The following is a 9,311-nucleotide window of genomic DNA, read 5'->3' on the forward strand; positions in this document are numbered from 1 at the left end:
CACCTCATCCGGTCCGGGAGACTTATCAGTCTTTAGCCAATTTAGTTTTCCTCGCACCTTCTCCCTAGTGATCTTAACTGAACTTACTTCCATTTCGTGAGACTCCTGACTAACCGGCACATTGCTGATGTCCTCCACGGTGAAGACCGATGCAAAATATTCATTCAATTCCTCTGCCATCTCTCTATCGTCCATTCTAATAGCTCCTGCACCGTTATCAATTGGTCCTATATCAACCCGTGTCTCTTTTACTCCTTATGTATTAAAAAAACTCTTAGTATCCTTTTGAATGTTATCCGCCAACTTCCTTTCAAAATTCACCTTTTCTTTCCTAATCACCTTCTTAGATTCTCTGCAGGTTTTTAAAAGCTTCCCAGTCTTCTGACTTCTCACTAATTTTTGCTTCTTTCTACGCCGCTGCTTTTGCTTTTATTTTAGCCTTCACCTCTCTCGTTTTCCACATCTGTGCCTTTTTTCCATTCAAAACCTTTTTTTCTTGGAATATATCTAACCTGCATTTTCCTTATCTCCTGTAGAAATTCCTTCCATTTCTCCTCTGCCGTCCCTCCAGCTAGCTTACTCTTCCAATCAATTAGGGCCAACTCCTCTCTCATACCATTGTAATTTCCTTTGTTCCACTGAAATATTGATACACCAGTTATCAGCTTCTCCTTCTCAAACTTGAAACTGAACTCAATCATATTGTGATCACTGGTTCCCAGTGGTTCCTTTACCTTTAGTCCCTAATCACGTCCGGTTCATTACACAGCACCCAATCCAAAACAGCCGATCCCCTGGTGGGCTCTTCAAAAAGTTGCTCTAGAAAAACGTCACTTAGACATTCCACAAACTCACTCTCCTGAGTTCTACCGCAATTCTGGATTTCCCAGTCCACCTTCGTGTTAAACTCCCCCATATTTATCTTCACATTGTCACTCTGGCATGCTTTTTCTATCTCAAATGCAACTTATAGTCCACTTTCTGACTGCTATTAGGGGGCCTATATATGACTGCTACTATTGTCCTTTTACCCTTGCTATTTCTTTGCTGCACCCACAAGGATTCCACCTCCTCTGACCCAATATCCTTCCTTTCTATTGATTTTATGTCACTAGTAACCATCATGGACACACCTCCCCCTCTGCCTACCCGCCTATCCTTCCTATACACTGTGTACCCCTGGACATTCAGTTCCCAAACACATCCATCATAAAGCCATGACTCGGTGATTGCCATAATGTCGTATTTATTAACCTGTAGTTGTGCCACTAGGTCATCTACTTTATTCCTAATGCTACGTGCATTTAAATATAGGACATTTAGTCCGGTATCTGCTATTACTTTTGTTGTACTTCTATTGTTCAGGAGATTATCCTGACTTTCCACCTGTCTATCCTTCTTACCATCTTCACTACATATTATCTTAGACATGATACTATATACCTCATCCCCTATCCTAACATTCTGTATCCTAACATCCTGATTTGTTCAGCTTCTGTTATTCAGCAAATTATTCTGACTTCTCACCTGCCTGTCCTTCTTGCCATCCTCATTGGACTTGTTTCTATAAACTTCCTCCCTTACCTTAGCATCTTGTAACCTAACATCCTGTTTTCCATCCCCCTGCCAGATCAGTTTAAACCCTCCCCTACAACTAAATTAAACATTCCCGCCAGGATATGGGAACCTTTGGAGTTTAGTGCAACCCATCCTAAGCGAATAGGTCATGCCTCTCCCAAAAAAGGTCCCAATTATCCAAAAATCTGAAGCCCTGCCCCCTGCACCAGTCATTCAGCCACGCATTCATCTGCCAGAGCCTTCTATTCTTCCTATCATTGACAGGTGGCACAGGTAGTAATCCTGAGATTACTAACCTTGAGGTCCTAGTTCTCAACCTTCTCCTTAATTCCTTGTATTCCTCCTTCAGGACATCTTCTCTTTTTCTACCTATGTCATTGGTACCTACATGTACCAAGACTTCTGGCTGATCACCCTCTCCCCTCAGAATATTCTGGACCCGGTCCATGAAATCCCGTACCCTGGCACCAGGGAGGCAACGCACAATCCGAGACACATTGGCGGTATCGCAGAATCTGCTATCCGTACCCCTTACTATGGAATCCCCAATAACCACGCAATTTCGCTTCCTCTGCCAGACCACAGTACCATGCTCGGTTCCAATGTCCCGGTTGCTGAGGTCTTCCTCTATCAGGTCATCCTCTCCAACCGAATCTAAAATGAGATATCGGTTTTTCAGGGGGACAGGCACAGAGGTGCTTTCTACAAACTCTTTATAACTCCTGTCTATTTCCTACTCGCTCTCCCAAACCAACCGAAGGTCATCTAGCTGCAGCACCAGACTCTCAATCCGTTCCTTGAGGAGCCGCATCTCGGTGAACTTTGCGCAGATGTAGTTATCGGGGAGTCTGGTAGTCTCCCAGGTCCCCACATCTGACAGTCCAAACATAAGACCAACCCCAGATGCATATTGCTAAATATCACTGACTTCAACAAATAAACTAAAAACGTAACCCCTCTATATTAGCCTCGCCTCTTTCCCACTCTCGCCGAAGCCGTTTGAGCTAAAGCCTAACCCACTCTGCTCCCTCTCACTCAGCTTCCCGCTGGATATGATGGTCTGCTACTTAAATCGCCCGGGCGCTTTGGAGTAGGTCACGCGCCTGCGCGGTCACTCGCCGCTATCCCGAACGCCAGAAAGAAAAAACACCTCGCTCCTCGTTAATTTCCGGCACTCTCCGCTCTCTGGTCGCTGGAAAGAAAACTGAAAGTAAGCCTCCGACTTTTAAAGAGACGGCGCGCCTCCGAGTGATGACACGCGGCTGAGCAGTCATTCGCCGCTATCCCGAACGCTGGAAAGAAAAAAAAACTGGCTCCTCGTTAATTTCCGGCAATCTCCGCTCACTCGTCAAATTAGAACTTTTGCTTGTTGTCTTACACTCACCGGCAGAGACCATGTTTATTCAATCAACAATCACCAGATGTCGACGCCATCAGCTGACAATCTCCAATTGGCCCGAGATGAAGTCGCACAAACCAAGCAGGGCCCCAGGACGGCACGCCTGCAAGTACTGCCGCCGAGGCGTTCCAGCAAAAATATGAGTAGTGGTTACATTTGCCGTTTATCGGTGACCTGTACACATTTCCCCTGTAGTCCCTTAGGATTGCCTGCTTTATTCCGGTGGAGTCGGAAGCAACCATCGGGGGGCAGCGTGATTTACCGTGAAAAGGCCCTCTCTTGCAAGCTATCGGCTCAGGAGTCGGAAGCAGCCTGTGGAGTGGCAGACAAAGCAAGCCAGGCAAAATGTGCCGCCTGATCAGCCGTACTTCCTGTGACATCACTACCCTTGCGACCAATCGTTGGCATCACACCTCATTCATGGCTGCGATCGGTGCCAGTTTTGATTTGGTCAAAGTGGATGAAAATCAACCGGATTTCTGCCTTCTAATATTGGCTTGCGTCTCCGGGAGCTTCGCAACGGAGAGGAAGATACCTTGATCATTCTACAGGCAGAAGCCCTTTGTTAACAAATCTGCTAATCCACTGACTGCTGGCTCCCAAGATTCTGACTGCTTCCAGTTGCCAAGCCACACTTCCCTGGCCGGGAATCATACCCGGGCCGCCGACGTGAGAGCGCCGAATCCTAACCACTAGACCAACAGGAAGCCGAAAATGCAACGCACACACACCAACAATGGCTTTCTTCTATATCCAGGCAAACATTCAAGAGGCTTGCAGTTCACTTCCCGGCAGTTCCTCGGGCAGCGTAATTGCCGTGCGACCACAGCAGCCCGAGTGCAAAGCATCCTGCCATGAAAATGTCTCGCAGGCTGTTCCTCATTCACTCTTTCTTCACGCAAACACACTCAAGGAACATGCTCTTGTCAAATCCTCATCTCGACACTTACTGGCTGTCCTCACAAATCTTCGATTCACATTCCAGTCCGAGATTTCTCCTTTGCTCCAATCGAACGCATCCTCCGTAGCTGGCAACATTTCACTCTTCCTCTTTTCATCACGGCCGCATCACCTTTTGCTTCCAAAAACGAAAGAAGGCCAGGCTTTCCTTTCACCTCACCTACAGATTTCTGATGATTGATAACTTGACTTCACCTTGCCTGCTTACCCCACGCCAACAAGCATCTAATACTCATGATTTATATATCTTCCCTGCCTTCTGACAATCTTCACCGTCAAGTCCTTAAACATCGTCTTTCAATTTGTCCGCCTGTTTCCTTCCAAGATTCAATCGCCTTCGATTTACTCTGTTATTGAGCAACTGTCCAATGTGTCGCGAGTGCAGCTGACTGATTGAAAGATGAGGGCGACGGAGACGAGTGGGATGCGAGCTTGTTCATCTTTGGCTAAATTCTGTCAACTCAGCAACTAATTTACAGTCAAGAAAGCCCGATTGCTGCAAGGTAGCATGCTCACACTGTGGAGAATGCCGTGCTCACTGCATCCAGAAGCGGCCTCGATTGATATATCACTGGTTTGTGGTGTAGATGAAGACGCGGAAAGTTATCACTTGCCGCAGCTTCCAAAACATACTTCCCTGACCGGGAATCGAACCCGGGCCGCGGCGGTGAAAGCGCCGAATCCTAACCACTAGACCACCAGGGAATCTGACGGAAATCGCCACAGCTCACCAAGATTCTCTTTGCCTAGCTCATAAATCAGACAACAAGTACTCAAAATGATTTTCTCATCACGTCCCAGCAGACGTACGGGCAGCTAAAATCACCCGAGCCAAATGGACGTGATCTCATCTCATCACTCAAGCTGCAAGCGAAGCCACCTCCATTCTCAACATGCACAAGTGTCAATGCTGCCTCGCTGGAATCCTCAGTCGCCAATATCCTCTCAACCAAGCATCATTGACAATCAACTCAGACAATTTTCCCTTTCCCACATCTTCGCGTCAAGATCATCAGCACGTTTACCTTGCCTTCTTCATTGCTGCCGTACCTTCTGCCAATGTGCAGCTGAAAGAACGCGACGCATTTCTTTCATGTTACGGACAGGCCCTTTCTTCTCCTGTTCTATTTCAAATAGCCCCATCCCATTGGGACACCAATCGACAATCCAAAATCTTTCTTCTACAATACTTTCAATCTTCTCCCCGAGATTTCCTGCAATTCAATGTAGGACTTTTGTTTGTTCTCTTAGACTGACCGGCACACACCATGTTTATTCAATCAACAATCACCAGCTGTCGACGCCATCAGCTGACAATCTCCAATTGGCCCGAGATGAAGTGGCACATACCAAGCAGGGCCCCAGGCCTCCACGCCTGCAGGTACTGCCGCCGATCCGTTCCAGAAACCTATTGTCACAAACCAGCAACAAAAGAAACACACTGAGCATAATTTAGTGTTAAAAACTATTTTATTCATCACTACTTATGATAATATGTAAAATAAAAGTAAAAATGTTAGTATGTTAGAATTCAAAAATGTTAAACCTCCAACGTTAACCCCAAAACTAAACTCTTCGTGTGTGTGTGTGGCAAAGTCCAAAACTCCCAGTTCCAGAATGGTTCTTAAAGTTCAATTCCGGAAGCCATAAGGTGAAACATGAGCAAGGGCTTCTTCAACAACCACCGTAGATGTAGAGAACATAGAGAGAGTAAATACCAAATACAAATGTTCCACGATGGAACCCAAACGACACTTCAGGGTTTACTCGGTAGTGACTTCCTTAGCCCGAAAAGCATCCGAATCGTGGTCGTCCACACACAAATACCTGTTTCCGTCTACCGGTCAGCAACAAAGTGAACTCCATTGGATTACTTCCAACTTCCATTCATGGATTTCAGTGGCAGACACAGTTATTGTTTCTCACCCATCGATGGAGAAAACAAGCAGGCTGGTGTCTCTCTCTCTCTCTCTCCTTCTTATTCCTTCAACGACGTCATGACGTCCTTTATCTTCTATTGAGGTAAGTACGCGCCAAACACACATACACACAAACTGTCTATTTAAAGGGACATTCACTGAGTCCGTAACACTGTGAGCAGTGGTTACGTTTGCCGCTTATCGGTGACCTGCACACCTTTCCCCTGGGGTCCCTTAGGATTGCCTGCTTTACTCCGAAAGATTCGGAAGGAATTCTCGGGGGGCAGCGTGACTTAACGTGAAAAGGCTCTCTCTTTAAGCTATCGGCTCAGGAGTCGGAAGCAGCCTGTGGAGTGGCAGACAAAGCAAGCCAGGCAAAATGTGCCGCCTGATCAAACGTACTTCGTGTGGCATCACTACCCTTGCGATCAATCGTTCGCATCACACCTCATTCATGGCTGCGATCGGTGCCAGCATTTATTTGGTCAAAGTGGACAAAAATCAACCCGATTTCTGCCTTCTAATATTCGCTTGCCTCTCCAGGAGCTTCGCAACGGAGAGGAAGATACCTTGATCATTCTACAGGCAGACGCCCTGTGTTAGCAAATCTGCTAATCCACTGACTGCTGGTTCCCAAGATTCTGACTGCTTCCAGTTGCCAAGCCACACTTCCCTGGCCGGGAATCGAACCCGGGCCGCGGCGGTGAGAGCGCCGAATCCTAACCACTAGACCACCAGGGAGCCGACAAATGCAACGCACGCACACCAACAATGGCTTTCTTTTATATCCAGGCAATCATTGAAGTGGCTTGCTGTCCACTTCCCAGCAGTTCCTCGGGCAGCGTAATTGCCGTGCGACCACAGCAGCCAGAGTGCAAAGCATCCTGCCATGAAAATGTCTCGCAGGCTGTTCCTCATTCACTCTTTCTTTCAACCAAACACACTCAAGGAACATGCTCTTGTCAAATCCTCATCTCCGACACTGACTGGCTGTCCTCACAAATCTTCGATTCACATTCCAGTCCGAGATTTCTCCTTTGCTCCAATCGAACGCATCCTCCGTAGCTGGCAACATTTCACTCTTCCTTTTTGCATCACGGCCGCATCACCTTTTGCTTCCAAAAACGAAAGAAGGCCAGCCTTTCCTTTCACGTCTCCTACAGATTTCTGATGATTGATAACTTGACTTCACCTTGCCTGTTTACCCCACGCCAACAAGCATCCAATACTCATGATTTATATATCTTCCCTGCCTTCTGACAATCTTCACCAACCCTCAAGTCTTTCAATTTGTCCGCCTGTTTCCTTCCAAGATTCAATCGCCTTCGATTTACTCTGTTATTGAGCAACTGTCCAATGTGTCGCGACTGCAGCTGACTGATTGAAAGATGAGGGCGACGGAGACGAGTGGGATGCGAGCTTGTTCATCTTTGGCTAAATTCTGTCAACTCAGCTACTAATTTACAGTCAGGAAAGCCCGATTTCTGCAAGGTAGCATGCTGACACTGTGGAGAATGCCGTGCTCACTGCATCCAGAAGCGGCCTCGATTGATATATCACTGGTTTGTGGTGTAGTTGAAGACGAGGAAAGTTATCACTTGCCGCAGCTTCCAAAACGTACTTCCCTGACCGGGAATCGAACCCGGGCCGCGGCGGTGAAAGCGCCGAATCCTAACCACTAGACCACCAGGGAATCTGACGAAAATCACCACAGATCACCAAGATTCTCTTTGCCTAGCTCACAAATCAGACAACACACACTCAAAATGATTCTCTCATCACGTCCCAGCAGACGTACGGGCAGCTAAAATCACCCGAGATAATGGACATTATCTCATCTCATCACTCAAGCTGCAAGCGACGCCACCTCCATTCTCAGCATACAGAAGTGTCAAGGCTGATTCGCTGGAATCCTCAGTCGCAAATATCCTCTCAACCAAGCACCATTGACAATCAACTCAGACAATTTTCCGTTTCCCACATCTTCGCGTCAAGATCATCAGCACGTTTACCCTTCCTTCTTCATTGCTGCCGTACCTTCTGCCAATGTGCAGCTGAAAGAACGCAACGCATTTCTTTCATGTTACGGACAGGCCTTTGCTTCTCCTTTTCTATTTCAAATAGCCCCATCCAATTCGGACACCTTTCGACAATCAAAAATCTTTCTTCTGCTAGACTTTCTATCTTCTCCCCGAGATTTCCTGCGATTCACAAGATCACAAGACCACCAGACAAGGGAGCATAAGCAGGCCATTCGGCCCATCGAGTCTGGTCCAAGGAAAGGGAAAAAAAGAAATGAGAAATGGGGAATGGGTGTAAGAACATAAACCTATTCCATTCCCAATTTCCAGCCTTATCCCCATATCCCTTGATATCCTGACTATTTAGATATCTATCTATCTCCTCCTTGAACGCCCCCACTGATCTGGCCTCCACTGCTCTATGTTTGCCGGAGTTACACTAATTCACCACCCTCTGGCTAAAGAAATTGTTTTCCTCATCTCTGTTTTGAAACTGCACCCTCTAATAATAAGATTGTGCCCTCTGGTCCTGGACTCACCCACCAAGGGAATCAGCCTAGCCACATCTACTTGTCCTTTGCTGTTAATATTTTAAGTGTCTCTTTGACGTCCCATTTCATTCTTCTGTACTCCAGTGAGTACAGTCCAAGAGCCGACAAACGCTCCTCATACGTAAGCCCTTTCATTCCTGGAATCATCCTCGTAAATCTCCTCTGAACCCTCTCCAACGTCACCACATCCTTCCTGAGATGTGGGGCCCAAAACTGCGCACAATATTCCAAATGAGGCCTCACTTGTGCCCCGTAGAGCCTCATCAACACTTCCTTACTTTTACACACTGTACCTCTCGAAATGAATGCCAACATAGCATTCGCTTTCTTTACTACCGATCCTACCTGCTGGTTAACCTTTAAGGTATCCTGCACGAGCACCCCCAAGTCCCTTTGTATTCCGTACTTTGAATTTTCTCTCCTCCTAGATAATAATTTGCACGCTTATTTCTGCTTCCAAAGTGTACAACTGCAAATTACTCAACATTGAATCACATCTGCCATTTCCTTGCCCATTCTCCTAAACTATCTCGGTCCCTCTGCAACCTTCCTATCACTTCAATACTCCCTACTCCTCCACCTATCTTGGTGTCATCCACAAACTTAGGCACAAAACCATTTATTCCCAAATCCAAATCGTTAATGTACAATGTAAAAAGGAGTGGTTCCAACAGAGAACCCTGCGGCACACCACTAGTTACCGGTGACCAACCAGAACGAGATCCTTTTATTTCCACTCTTTGCTTCCTGCCAACCAGCCAATGCTCCACCCATTCTGTTATCCTACCCTTAATTCCATGACCTCTCATCTTATTAATCATTCTCTTCTGAGGCACCTTATCAAAGGCCTCATAAAGTATAAATTCACAACATCTACCTCCTG

General features: G+C 46.6%; 3 non-coding genes across 3 annotated transcripts; all 3 read right to left on the minus strand.

Annotated features, from left to right (window-relative positions):
- Window positions 1-4,570: 4,570 nt before the first annotated feature.
- On the minus strand, window positions 4,571-4,642 carry trnae-uuc (transfer RNA glutamic acid (anticodon UUC)). The gene has a single exon. It is a non-coding gene; the product is annotated as a tRNA-Glu (tRNA).
- A 1,883-nt stretch (window positions 4,643-6,525) lies between these two features.
- trnae-cuc (transfer RNA glutamic acid (anticodon CUC)) lies at window positions 6,526-6,597 on the minus strand. Its single transcript has one exon. It is a non-coding gene; the product is annotated as a tRNA-Glu (tRNA).
- Window positions 6,598-7,477: 880 nt separating this feature from the next.
- On the minus strand, window positions 7,478-7,549 carry trnae-uuc (transfer RNA glutamic acid (anticodon UUC)). The gene has a single exon. It is a non-coding gene; the product is annotated as a tRNA-Glu (tRNA).
- Window positions 7,550-9,311: the final 1,762 nt, after the last annotated feature.

This window comes from Pristis pectinata, chromosome 20, assembly GCF_009764475.1.
Source record: "Pristis pectinata isolate sPriPec2 chromosome 20, sPriPec2.1.pri, whole genome shotgun sequence".
NCBI classification, from domain to species: Eukaryota; Metazoa; Chordata; class Chondrichthyes; order Rhinopristiformes; family Pristidae; genus Pristis; species Pristis pectinata.